At 45.9% G+C, this 13,412-nt stretch overlaps 1 pseudogene; it reads right to left on the reverse strand.

Annotated features, from left to right (window-relative positions):
• Positions 1 to 279: 279 nt before the first annotated feature.
• Positions 280 to 7,484, reverse strand: LOC148003487 (uncharacterized; annotated as a pseudogene).
• Between the last annotated feature and the right edge of the window lie 5,928 nt (positions 7,485 to 13,412).

The following is a 13,412-nucleotide window of genomic DNA, read 5'->3' on the forward strand; positions in this document are numbered from 1 at the left end:
TATGGGCCCAAACTGAACCCGTTCTGCATCCAGTAACAAGGCTTGGTAGTGGGTCATGCGAGAATTAGAGAGCCAGCAGTCTGGGGGCTGCTTTATCAAGGCCTCCACTGCGTGGGGTGCTAGGATGGTGAGTGGCTGTCCCAAAGTCAATTTTCCAGCGTCCTTGATCAGGACAGCAATAGCAGCCACCATCCTTAGGCACGGTGGCCAGCCGGAGGCCACAGGGTCCAATTTCTTAGACAGGTAGGCCACAGGGCGTTTCCAGGGTCCCAACCTTTGTGTTAGGACCCCTTTAGCATACCCCTGTTTCTCATCGATGAACAGTTACTGAGCAAATTGTAAGGGTTTGGAACAGTCGGATGAATATCTTCTATCCTCTTGTTGACCTTTTTCAAGTCTTGTACTGGCCTATAATCTCCAGTGCCGGGTTTCTTAACAGGCAGAAGAGGCGTATTCCAAGGCGACCGGCAGGGGATTAGGATGCCTTGATCTAGAAGCCTCGTAATGTGAGGCCTTATACCTTGATAAGCTTCATGTGACAGAGGGTATTTTTTTATGGAGACTGGAGTTGTAGTGGCCTTTAACTGTATAATTAAGGGGGGCTGTTGGAGCATCAACCCCAACCCACCAGTCTCTGCCCAAGCCAGTGGAAAATTCGTGACCCAAGTGTCTATTTCTAGGGATTGTGGCTTGTCCTGTCCCAGTTCATATAGTCTATATTCATAGAACTTGAAGGGGAGTTCCGTGGGGGCCAGTTATTCGGGCCCCTCTTTCCTCAAAATGAATTTGTGCTTTTAGTTTGGTGAGCAGGTCACGGCCCAGCAGAGGGTACCGGCAGTCCGGAACATGTAAGAAGGAATGGGTCACCTTACCGGTAGCCAGCTGAACCCGGCGGTCTGTAGTCCATCGGTATTGTTTCTCACCAGTAGCTCTTTGTACCCAGGCCGTCCGGTCGCTGAGTTGTCCTGAAGCTCGGGTGAGGACTGAATGCTGGGCTCCTGTGTCTACCAGGAAAGTAACCGGCTGCCCCCCAACTTTAAGCGTTACCCTGGGCTCGGGGGGGGGGGGGCTCCTGGCCCTGACCTCCCTAATCTTTATCTAGAGCCAAGAGGGAGGTTCGTGGTCGAGGCTTTCGGGGTCCACCAGGCTTCTTGGGGCACTCTCTGGCCCAGTGTCCTTTCTCTTTGTAATAGGCACATTGATCTTTATCCAGCTTTAGCCCCTTTCGAGCTCCCCCCTATCTCCCTTCCTTTCTTGGCCCTGTACTACAGCGGCCAAGATTCGACTCAATTCTTTGTTTTTTTTGTTTTTTTTTTTTTATCTCTCTCTTATTAAAAATCCTTTCAGCTTCTTTAAGTAAATCCTGTAATGTATAGCCCTGCAAATTTTCTAACCTCTGTAACTTAGTCCTGATATCTGGAGCCGCCTGCCAGATGAAGGACATAGAGACACTTGTCATTTGTCCTGGGTCATCTGGGTCATAGGGAGTTTACATACGGTAGGCCTCCTTAAGTCTCTCTAGAAAGGCGGAGGGAGTTTCCCCTGCTTCCTGTAATACCTGTTTTACCTGAGCCAAATTAGTAGGGCGTCGTATAGCCCCTCAGAGACCCGCTAGAAGCAACTGGCGACAAAGGCGTAGGTGTCCCTTACCTTCAGCTGTATTAAAATCCCAGTTTGGTCTCTTAAGTGGGAATGCAGCATCAATTTTCTCAGGCAGCTGGGTGGGACGCCCATCATCTCCCAGAACATGCTTTCTGGCCTCTAGGAACACTCTTTGTTTTTTTTTCTGAGGTTAAGAGGGCCTGTAAGAGCTGTTGGCAGTCATCCCAAGTAGGCTGGTGGGTAAGTAAAACAGATTCTATTAGGTCGGTGAGTGCCACCGGATCTTTGGAGAAAGAAGGGTTGTGTTGTTTCCAATTGTAAATGTCAGCTGCTGAAAACGGCCAGTATTGGGTCTGGCCACCGGTTCCCTGTCTAAGTGGGAAAGCCTGGGAGGTTGAATCTGGCATCACCTTGCGCTTATTGCGCAATCTCCCTGCGACAGGGGAGAAACCCTTATCAGACTGTGGCCCGGCAACTGATCTGGCCGGCGGCTCTGCCTCCTCCGTTTTAGCCGGGCCTGTCAGAGAGAAGATCTATGAGAGGGGAGTTTGGGTCTGCCGGGAGGACAGGTTTCTTAGAAGGCTCTGATTTCACAAAGGTAGAGAGAGGAAGACATGGCCGTCGGACCGGGCGGGGCCGAGGGGACAGGCTGGGGGTTGAGGGGAGGCCAATTCGGGTCCACGAAGGGTTCCGCCCAGGGGGGGCGTTTAAGTCGAGACTCTCTCAAGTGATAATATAAGGAACCTGGTCAGGATGTCCGTGGACGACCCGATCTTTAACCTGTAAAATAATGATCTTATTAAATGTGCCATTCACTGGCCATCCCGCTCCGAAAGTGGGCCACTCGGATGTGCAGAGAGTCTGCCATTTTCCTTTTTTAACCTCGACGGACTGGTTGTGTGCCCGGTCGTGGACGTCTTCCCAATGATCAAGAGTGAGACTTAGGGGCATTGTTAGGGACTGTCCCATGTTAGTTCTAAGGAAGATTAGAACACAGAGAAAACAAACAACACCAACAGTCAAACAAACAACAGACAGGCGTGCTGCACGGCTTTGGTACCAAACTGAAAGCAAAAAGTCAGATGGAGGTGGCAAAGGTCCGGGGCCCTCTGAAAGCCAAAAATACAGACAGAGGTGCCGTTAGTCCGGATCTTTCTCTTCTAACCAGAGTCCCAGATTGGGCCCCGAAAAGTCATCTTCCAGGGCTGCAGGGCGAGAAGTCCGCGCTCGTCAGCTCCTTCTTCGTCCCGCCCAAATTCCAAACAACCTGGCTGAGCGCTCACAGAACAGACCTGGCTGAGCGCTCACAGAACAGACCTGGCTGAGCGCTCACAGAACAGACCTGGCCGAGCGCTCACAGAACCTGGCTGAGCGCTCACAGAACAGACCTGGCTGAGCGCTCACAGAACCTGGCTGAGCGCTCACAGAACAGACCTGACTGAGCGCCACAGAACAGACCTGGCTGAGCGCTCACAGAACAGACAGAATAAGGCAGAACGAGACAGAATCAGACAGACGCCGGCCGGCTTACCTCCCAGTGGGTGGTCGGTGGTCCCTGGGTGGAGGATCTCCTTTCCCGGCCAATGCACCAAATGAAAAGCTCTCAGGGAGAACTTTCCCTCGGGATGGAGATCCTCTAACTCCAAAGACCAGACCGAGACACCACAGGATGCAATCAGCAAGAGGACTTGGTTTATTGTCAGGATACACAGGCACAGGCACCTGCGGGCGCTTCAGTTACTCGGGGGACTGGCGCGCCCCACGGAACCAAGGATGGGCTTTTTATAGGATTTTGGGGAGCAGAAGCAAGCATACAGAAGCAGATGCATGGTTACAGGGATATAATTGGTGGATTCTAATATGGCAAAGGTTTAGCCCGGGGGCAAGTTTCCTAGCTACCTTCCTGAAACATAACGGCTGACTCGGCCCCCCACCAGGGTGTGGGACCTCTCCCGGGGCTTTTTTTTTTTCATTGTCAGGTGCTCAACCGAAGTCGTCCTGTTGCCAGGCCTTCAACCAAACACATCCTGCTTGGCAGCCGCTTTGTACTCAGTGTTTTAACCTTTCTCTGAACCAGTCATCTTAAGTACAGCCTTGCAAAATGGCGTTACTGCTGCTAAGCTGGGGTCTTTCAAAACACTGTTTTAAAAATTAACTTTGGCTATCAACAAACACACCGCCACTAGAGCAGGGTCCATAAGATTAAGTTTCTTACTCACTAAGCATTAAGGGGACCAAGTAAAACTCTTCGACGAACAAAGCAAAACATGATTTCAAACACAGTCGTCGGTCCAAGATTTTAAACACAGTCAGATCTTTTTGACTGTCAGTTGCCGGGTCCTCCCTGCAAAATTCAGCTCGTGGAACGTTCTCATGCGTCTCAGATCCTGCCCAATTGGGGCGTCCCCCTGTGCGCTTTCTAAAGAGGAAAAAGAAAAAAAAAAGACTATTCAGAGTAGGAATCCTTCATCTACTCACAGGCGCCTATTCGGGGTGGGGAACCTTCTTCCACCCGTGCACAGGGCAGGAATCCTCCTTCTGCCCAGACAGTGCACTCTCAAGCTAGCTTTCTACGGGGTGGGAATCCTTCTTCCACCCGTGCACAGGGCAGGAATCCTTCATCTGCCCAGACAGTGCACTCTCAAGGTAGCTTTCTACTGGGTGGGAATCCTTCTTCCACCCGTGCACAGGGCAGGAATCCTTCATCTGCCCAGACAGTGCACTCTCAAGCTAGCTTTCTACGGGGTGGGAATCCTTCTTCCACCCGTGCACAGGGCAGGAATCCTTCTTCTGCCCAGACAGTGCACTCTCAAGCTAGCTTTCTACTGGGTGGGAATCCTTCTTCCACCCGTGCACAGGGCAGGAATCCTCCTTCTGCCCAGACAGTGCACTCTCAAGCTAGCTTTCTACGGGGTGGGAATCCTTCTTCCACCCGTGCACAGGGCAGGAATCCTTCTTCTGCCCAGACAGTGCACTCTCAAGCTAGCTTTCTACAGGGTGGGAATCCTTCTTCCACCCGTGCACAGGGCAGGAATCCTTCATCTGCCCAGACAGTGCACCAAGACCTTAAACCGGTACTGAAAAACACAGACTACAAGACTTAATTCACACGCACTCACACACAGCGGCCGCTTTCCAGCACTCACACTAACGTACCTCCAAGTGACATTCGGGGTTCCGGGGGGGTCACGCTCAGATCCCGGATGAGCCCCCAAATGAAAGAGCGTACCCCAAAACGGGGAGCCCCGTCTCTCGCTCCGATCTCGGGCTGGGGTGCCCCCAGGAATCACGAGTAGCCATTCTTGATGTAACAGCAAGAGGTAGCTTTATTAAACGAGATCCCGAGTCTTAGCGGGACCCCGGGTCGACACGTATCTCACACAGGAGACAGAGGAATCGACTCCGAGCCTCCAAACTCGGGGGTTTATATAGGGGAGGTTAGGGGCATTCGCGCGGTTACACATGATTGGTCAATTCAAATGGTGCACAGTTACTTTCAGCGCGAAATTACATCAGCAAGGAGTACGTGCTCTCTAGCAGCTCGGCAGGCAGGTAGGGTAGCTCATCTCACTCAGGGGGGTGAAGGAAGGGGAGGGGGTGGCTATAGATGGTCAATGTCCTTGGGGCTGATAGCTGGTTTGGCAAGTCCTATCTCTGGCTCTCCCTAAGGCACGTCCGGCCCTGCACATCCGGACTCTGACAATGAGTAACCTTTTTAAAACTCTAGTTCTGCAATACATGTCCATGAAGCTTTCACCAAGAATCCCCATTCTGTGTTCTAAAATACTATATATATACACACACACACAGTGAATCCTCATTTATGGTCAGCTATGGGGATTGATTCTCTGGGAACCTGACTTTGAGATAGAGATAGATGTATAAATGTGTTTGACAAGTACTCTTGGGGACCATGGCTGTGATAAAGAGGAGAGAAGAGGATAGGGTGGAGAGCACTCTGGCTCTAATGCAGTCACAAGAGTATGCAGGCAGCCCTGTGTGGGGCTCAGGAGCTGGCCTGACCCTGAAGTCTTAGCCTGCACTGGAACAAGCAGGAGGCCCGGCCTTAAATTCCCCAATGGCTAAGGACGAGGTTCCTGGTCAGAAACTAGTTACCACATTGTAACCACATAGCCATCCCTTCTCCAATATCATTCTTCCTGAATTTCCAAGTCCAATCATGAGGTTATTTGGGGGTCCACTCTGATCTTTTACTCATAGCAAACATAAAAATCAGGTGGATGGGCAGGGAGTGGAATGGCCTAAGGTTAGGCTAAACCTCAATTTTAATGGGTCCATAAGTTCAGGAGGGAGTCCATTTGGCATTGTCATCTGTGGCTTCTGTGTCCTTATCCCGGGTGTGCTGACTCTGTGATACGATGCCACCTCAACTCACATATGTCAGGGTGAAAATCATGTATGACTTTTCTGGGAAGAACTCTGCCTTTTCCTACCATCTGGAGTTATACAACATCACTATGCAAAGCTCAGAAGAGAGGGGTGGAGATTGTGGAGGCCTTAGAAGTTGAGGATCTTTTCTGATTAAGGCACATATTTTTTCCTATATAATTGTTCCCTTGCTCTTTCACTAATGATGGTTGACTTCATTCCTGGCCGGAAGTAAACTGGATTCTAAGGTTTGAATTAGGGAAGCCCCTCTTTTTGAGATGATAGGCCCAGCAAGGAATCCCACTGCATACAGGTTCCTATTCCCAAGGAAGTTGTTGCTGCAGAATCACAGCCTGGGGGCAGCAGCACAGCATGTCTCCCAGCTTTCTCTCCTGCACTTGCTGCAACTGTAATAAGGCAGTTTGTTTGTTTGTTTGTTTGTTTGTTTGTTTGCTTTTTATTGGAAATACATAAAAGCTGGTCAGAGTTAATACATGCCTTTAATACCAGCACCCACAAGGTATTTTTGTTTTTGTTTTATTTCATTTCATTATTTCTGTAATTGTTGCTAGGATTCTTATTGTTTTCTTTGGTAATTCCCTCTAGCTCTTCACTCTATACCTAGAATGTGAAGGCCATGCTCTGCATGGTCCTGTTATTCATGTTAAGAATTTTATTCTTACCACCAACACCACAGATGATCACATTATTTACTTTCAAATCAGGAAAACAGACATAAAGAAGAGAGCTATGTTGTTTGGTCTCAGGTAACCAGCCAATCAGGAGTGTAGGATGGCTTCCCATTGTTTTGGGTTAGGTAAGCTTCTGTTATTGAGATGAAAAGCCTCTGCTGAAACCTTCAGTTGAGTAACAGAGTGCCTGGAAAGACTGAAAGCGTGGTTGCACCTTGAAGGTGAAGGCTGGCCCTTCAGTGCCTCTGCAGCCTGAGGCAGAGTTCTGTTGTGAACACAAGAGCACTTGGCCAGAGATCATAGGGGACTGCATTTTGGTTGAGCCCTGAGACCTGGATGAGCAGAGGCCTCCACAGTCCTGATAAAGGGAAGCAGAGCCACATAGATATGAGGGAACAATGGATCTTTGAACTGCATGTTCTCCACCTCATTTATCTTGTATACATAATATATGTAAATGACAAGGGCATCCTACTTTATCACATCTAGTCTCTCTATCTGTTAAAGCATGTGCAAATGTAAATACAGTAGAGTTAGTTCAGCAATACATTGTATCCCATTTTGTTAAAGAACTTTGTTTTATTTCTATTTATATATTTTTTCTTTTTCACTTTACGTTCTGCTCACTGACTACTGATACCTAATTACTCTCCCACAATCCTTCCCCAATTCTCCTGGCACAGTCTTCTCTGAGTGTATGAGGGCCAACTGTCTCACTACCTCCCTTCTTTAACCAAAGCCTTTCTTGGGGGCATTGGTGAGGATGCTGGTTTTGAATGCCTTGGACTTGGCTTTCTTCATGCTCCAATTTGCTGGCTTTGGGAAGCTTGTGAAGAACTGTCTGTGAACTTGGTCCTTCATCCAGATGGTACACAAGAGGCAATGGTTTTGTTAATATTTTTGAGAGTGTATTTCAATCAAACCTATCCTACTAATATCCTAACAATAACAAAGGTAATGGGAGGCTACACATCTATTCCCTTAGTTTTCAGTTCTTCTCAGAGCAGCAGTGTAGAAGCCCACAAAGCTGGCAAAGTGAAGTGAGGTCAGGCAGCGGTCTTAAGAGCACAGTCCTACATTCTTAGAGTAACTCCTAGGGATTTACCATATCCATACACCCGTAGCTCCATATGCACTGGACCCCAGGGAAGTGCTCAACATTCATTGCTTTTGCCACGCAGTTTGCCACAAATGTTAGAAATCTGAAAAGTTCAGGAAACTTGAAGGTGTGAATAAGTCCCAGTGACTGGAGTAAGCTCAAACAGTCTGTGACAACAAAGAACGGATTGAGCATCCAAGAGAAAAGACGCTCACCAGGACCATAGTTGTATCCTAGTAAGAAAATTTGAATAAGAAGTCTTCAGGTGAAAAAATAAATTAGGAGGTCATAGACCTAAAAGTTTTATCCTTTGCCCTCAGGGGAGCAGCCATTCTGTCAGCCTTTCCTGGCCCTCGGTCACAGGATCAGAGTTCTCACCTGGAAGCAGGAATATCTGGAAGGCACATAATACATATCCACAGACTCCTCTTTGGGTACAAACTGATAGGCAACTTCAAGGCTTAAAGTCATTTTCTCTCTCTCTCTCTCTCTCTCTCTCTCTCTCAGCTTGAGGCTGCACACACGCTGCATTTTTTGTGCACTCCGGTTTTTTTATTGCAGTTTTCTTTTCTCAAACTCCCACAATCATGTACACGTCTGTTCATTACCCTTTCATTCTCACACACACTCTTCATACACACCTCGTACATATCTCACACACACCACATGCACTCTCCTGTCACGTACACACACATAATCTTCATACACACCTCACACATATCTCACACACAGCACATGCACTCTCCTGTCACTCACACACACAGTCTTCATACACACCTCATACATATCTCACACACAGCACATGCACTCTCCTGTCATGCACACACACAATCTTCACACACACCTCACACATATCTCACACACACCACATGCACTCTCCTGTCACGTACACACACATAATCTTCATACACACCTCACACATATCTCACACACACCACATGCACTCTCCTGTCACGCACACACACAATCTTCATACACACCTCATACATATCTCACACATACCACATGCACTCTCCTGTCATGCACACACAATCTTCACACACACCTCACACATATCTCACACACACCACATGCACTCTCCTGTCACGCACACACACAATCTTCATACAAAACTCAAACATATCTCACACATACCACATGCACTCTCCTGTCATGCACACACTATCTTCACACACACCTCACACATATCTCACACACAGCACATGCACTCTCCTGTCACGCACACACACAGTCTTCACACACACCTCACACATATCTCACACACAGCACATGCACTCTCCTGTCACGCACACACACAGTCTTCACACACACCTCACATTCTCTCCTCACTCATTCTCAAATGCTCTCCTCATGCTCTCTCCCTGGCTCTCACATTTGTTCTCAGACTCGCTCCCTCATTAGCTCCCTCATTCACTCTTCACATTCTCTTTCCATTCACTCTTCACATGCTCTTGTCATGCTCTCTCATTCACTCTCACATTTGTTCTTACATTAGCTCTGTCATTTACTCTCTCATTCACTCCCTCATGCTCTCTCTCATTTAGTCTTCACATGTTCTGTAGCCTTTCTCTTGCCCCAGTCCTTTATTAATAATCCAAAAGCAGGTAGAAAAAAGAGATTTATAATCATTGCCAAATCAAATGCAAAGAATGACTACATCTCACCAAGAACTAAGAATTACAACTGTTCTCCAAAGTTTCAGGCTTGCCCTATACCCAGGCCTGTGGCCAATATAATAATAATAATTGTAAACTTATCATGATTTAAACTTTAAACATTTACTTTTATACTTCAGAGTCCAAAGCTCCGAGATCAGCTAATTGCATTTTCCTGTGACACTCTAATGATAAATGACATAGGCAAAACTGCCAGGCAGTGGCCAGAAAGAATCAAGGTAACCCTTAGCACACTAATTCCACTAGCGTTCTGTTCCTTGCACACAATGACTCTCATAAGGGTTCCAGTAGTTAGACTTAGTTTACTAGTATATTATTTTATATATTCTATACTTCCTTAACCAGTCTATAATATTATGTAAAACTTACTTCCTAACTTCAATAACTTTTTCCTTTCTTAGGGTCCCAATGTCGGCTCTAATTCATTTTCTCTTATTTTCTTCAAGGTGTCTTTGCAAGTAAAACCCTAATCTAGAACTACAATTCTGCAGTTATTACATTTTTTCCAAGATGAGAATACACAGTACCACCTGGGCCACTAGGGCTGTGCTGTGCTGTGCCCCTATGCATCAATTTCCAATTGTCTAAGAATCATAACATCAAGGAACATCTAGTTTCACAGAATTCACCAGAGCAGAAGGAGAAAGAAGTAGAAAAGTCAGATATAATACAATAATTGTGCACACCAAGGCCAACTGATAGGCAGTCACACACTAATGAAATCTATACAGCCGTTGTCCAGGGCTAAGGTTTGGAGAAATGGAAACAACCAGTTTTTACAAAAAGCTACTGCGGGCTACTGCGATGTCTCCATTGTATGTTGTCCCCAGCATTAGCCAGAACTCAGACAACAAATGGAGGTCAAAGGGATTCAGATTGGAAAGGAAGAAGTCAAAATATCACTGTTGCAGAGGATAGGGTAGTATACATGGGACACCCCAAAAGTTACAACAGAGAACTCCTAAGCCTGATAAACAACTTCAGCAAAGTGGCTGGGTATAAAATTAACTCAAACAAATCAGTAGCCTTCCTCTACACAAAAGATAAACAAGCTGAGAAAGAAATTAGGGAAATGACACCTTTCATAGTAGTCCCAAATCATATAAAAATACCTCAGTGTGACTTTTATCAAACAAGTGTAAGATCTGTGTGACAAGAATTTCATGATCTGAAGAAAGAAATTGAAGAAGATCTCAGAAAATGCAAAGATCTCCCATGTTCATGGCTTGGCAGTTGGAAGATAGTAAAAATGGCCATTTTCCCAAAGTGACCTACAGTTGCAATGCACTCTCCATCAAAATTCGATTCCAATTCTTCATAGGGTTAGACAGAACAATTTGCAAATTCATTTGGAATAACAAGTAACGCAGGATAGCTAAAACTATCCTCAACAATAAAAGGACTTCCCTGGGAATCACCATCCCTGAACTCAAGCAGTTTACAGAGCATGGTATGGTATTGGTACAGAGACAGGAAGATAGACCAGTGGAATAGAACTGCAGACCCAGAAATGAACCAGCACACCTATGGGCACTTGATTTTTGACAAAGGAGACAAAAGCATCCAGTGGAAAAAGGATAGCATTTTTAGCAAAGGGTGCTGGTTCAAATGGAGGTCAGCATATGCAGGAGTACAAATCATCGTCTTCTTATTGCCCTGTGTAAAGCTTAAGTCCAGGTGGATCAAGGACCTCTACATTAAACCAGATCACTCAAACTAATAGAAGCAAAAGCGGGGAAGAATCTTGAACACAAGGACACTGGAAAAAATTTCCTGAACAAAACACGAATGGCTTATGCTCTATGATCAAGAATAGACAAATGGGACCTCATAAAGGTACAAAGCTTCTGTAAGGCAAAGGACACTGTGGTTAGGACAAAACAGCAACCAACAGATTGGGAAAAGACCTTTACTAATCCTACAACTGATAGAGGGCTAATATCCAAAATATACAAGAACTCATGAAGTTGGACTGCAGGGAGACTAATAACCCTATTAAAAATTGCAGTTCAGAGCTAAACAAAGAATTCATAGCTGAGGAATATGGAGTGGCTGAGAAGCACCAAAAGAAATGTTCAACGTCTTTAGTTATGTGGGAAATGCAAATCAAAACAACCCTGAGATTCCACCTCACACCACTCTGAATGGCTAAGATCAAACACTCAGGCTATAGAAGACGCTTGCATGGATGTGAGAAAGAGGAACAATCCTCCATTGTTGGTGAGATTGCAGACTGGTACAACCATTCTGGATATCAGTCTAGAGGTTCCTCAGAAAATTAGACATTGCACTAGCGGAGGACCCAGCTATACCTCTCTTGCACATATACCCAAAAGATGCTCCAACATACAACAGGGCACATGTTCCACCATGTTCATAGCAGCCTTATTTATAATAGTCAGAAAATGAAAAGACCCCAGATGCCCTTCAACAGAGGAATGGAAACAGAAAGTGTGATACATCTACACAATGGAGTACTACAGAGGTATCAAAAACAATGACTTCATGAAATTCATAGGCAAAGAGAATGAACTAAAACATATCATCCTGAATGAGTTAATCCAATCACAGAAACACACACATGGTATGCACTCATTGATAAGTGGATATTAGCCCAAATGCTCAAATTCTCCAAGATTCACAGACCAAATGAAACTCAGGAAGGATGACCAAAATACTGATTCTTCACTCCTTCCTTTAAAGGAGAAGAAGAATCCCTATTGAAGGGATAGGGATGCAAAGTTTAAAACAGAGCCTAGAGGAATGTCCATTCAGAGTCTACCCCACATGTGGCCTATACATATACAGCCTTCAAACTAGATAAGGTGGATGAAGCTAAGAAGTGCAGGCTGATAGGAATTGGATATAGATGTCTCCTGAGAGGCACAGCCAGATCATGTCAAATACAGCGGTGAATGCTAGCAGCAAACCATTGAACTGAGAACTGGACCTCATTTGGAGGAATTACAGAAAGATTGAAAGAGCTGAAGGGACTTGCAACCCCATAAGAACAACCATGGCTGCCAAGCAGAGTTCCCAGAGACTAAACCAGTACCCAACCACTATACAGGGACTGTGCCATGGCCTCATCTGCATGTGTATCAGAGGATGGTCTTCTTGGGCACAAATGGAATGAGCAGCCCTTGGTCCTGCCTAGGCTGGGAAAGTGGATGGCTGGTGAAGGGAATACTTTTATAGCAGAGGTGGAGGGTGATGGTATTCGGACTTATTTCTGGAAAACAAGGAAGGAATAACATTTGAATTCGAAATGAGAAATATCCAACTAAAAATCAACAACAGCAAAATGGTATTTTGAGCTTCGAATCAAAAAAAGCCACAGTCAGGAAACAGAGAATTGTATGCCTATGGTTTTCTTCAAATATGCTCGGGGCCCAGGTAGGTTCTGGGCCTAGGCTGAACCAAGCAGGTTCCTGCCACTGACTGCTCCTCTATTCCTGTTTCCAGAGGCACCATGCAGATTAATATTGGGCCAGAGATGTGGGAAGAGCTGGTCAGAAGTAGCTTCCTTTCCTGTGGTCTCAGGATTATCTGCATTCCTGGGTGTTCAGCATTTTCTGCCCCAGGATTTGGGTGCAGGATTCCCGATGGCTTTAAACTCCCTTATACCATATTTATATGTCCTGGGAGGTATTACAGAAATATTAATGTTTATCCTATTAATTTGGTCAAAACTCTCATCGACAGAGTATAATTTAGAGGTAACTATATATTTGACAGCAAGCATACACAGTGGGTAATGTATGCATGATGAAGTTGAAATTCAGAGTTGGAAACACAGTGAACAGTGACTGTATAAATGCCTGTGAATCTCAGTCTGACTGGGAAGTGATTTGATGCCCAGTCCCCATGAGAAAGCAGAGATCCATCCCTCCCTGATAGCTGTGGGACTTCAGATGTTGACACTAATGATCAATAAAGAAGGTTCTTAAGAGT

This window comes from Rattus norvegicus, chromosome 9, assembly GCF_021556685.1.
Source record: "Rattus norvegicus strain SHRSP/BbbUtx chromosome 9, alternate assembly SHRSP_T2T, whole genome shotgun sequence".
NCBI classification, from domain to species: Eukaryota; Metazoa; Chordata; class Mammalia; order Rodentia; family Muridae; genus Rattus; species Rattus norvegicus.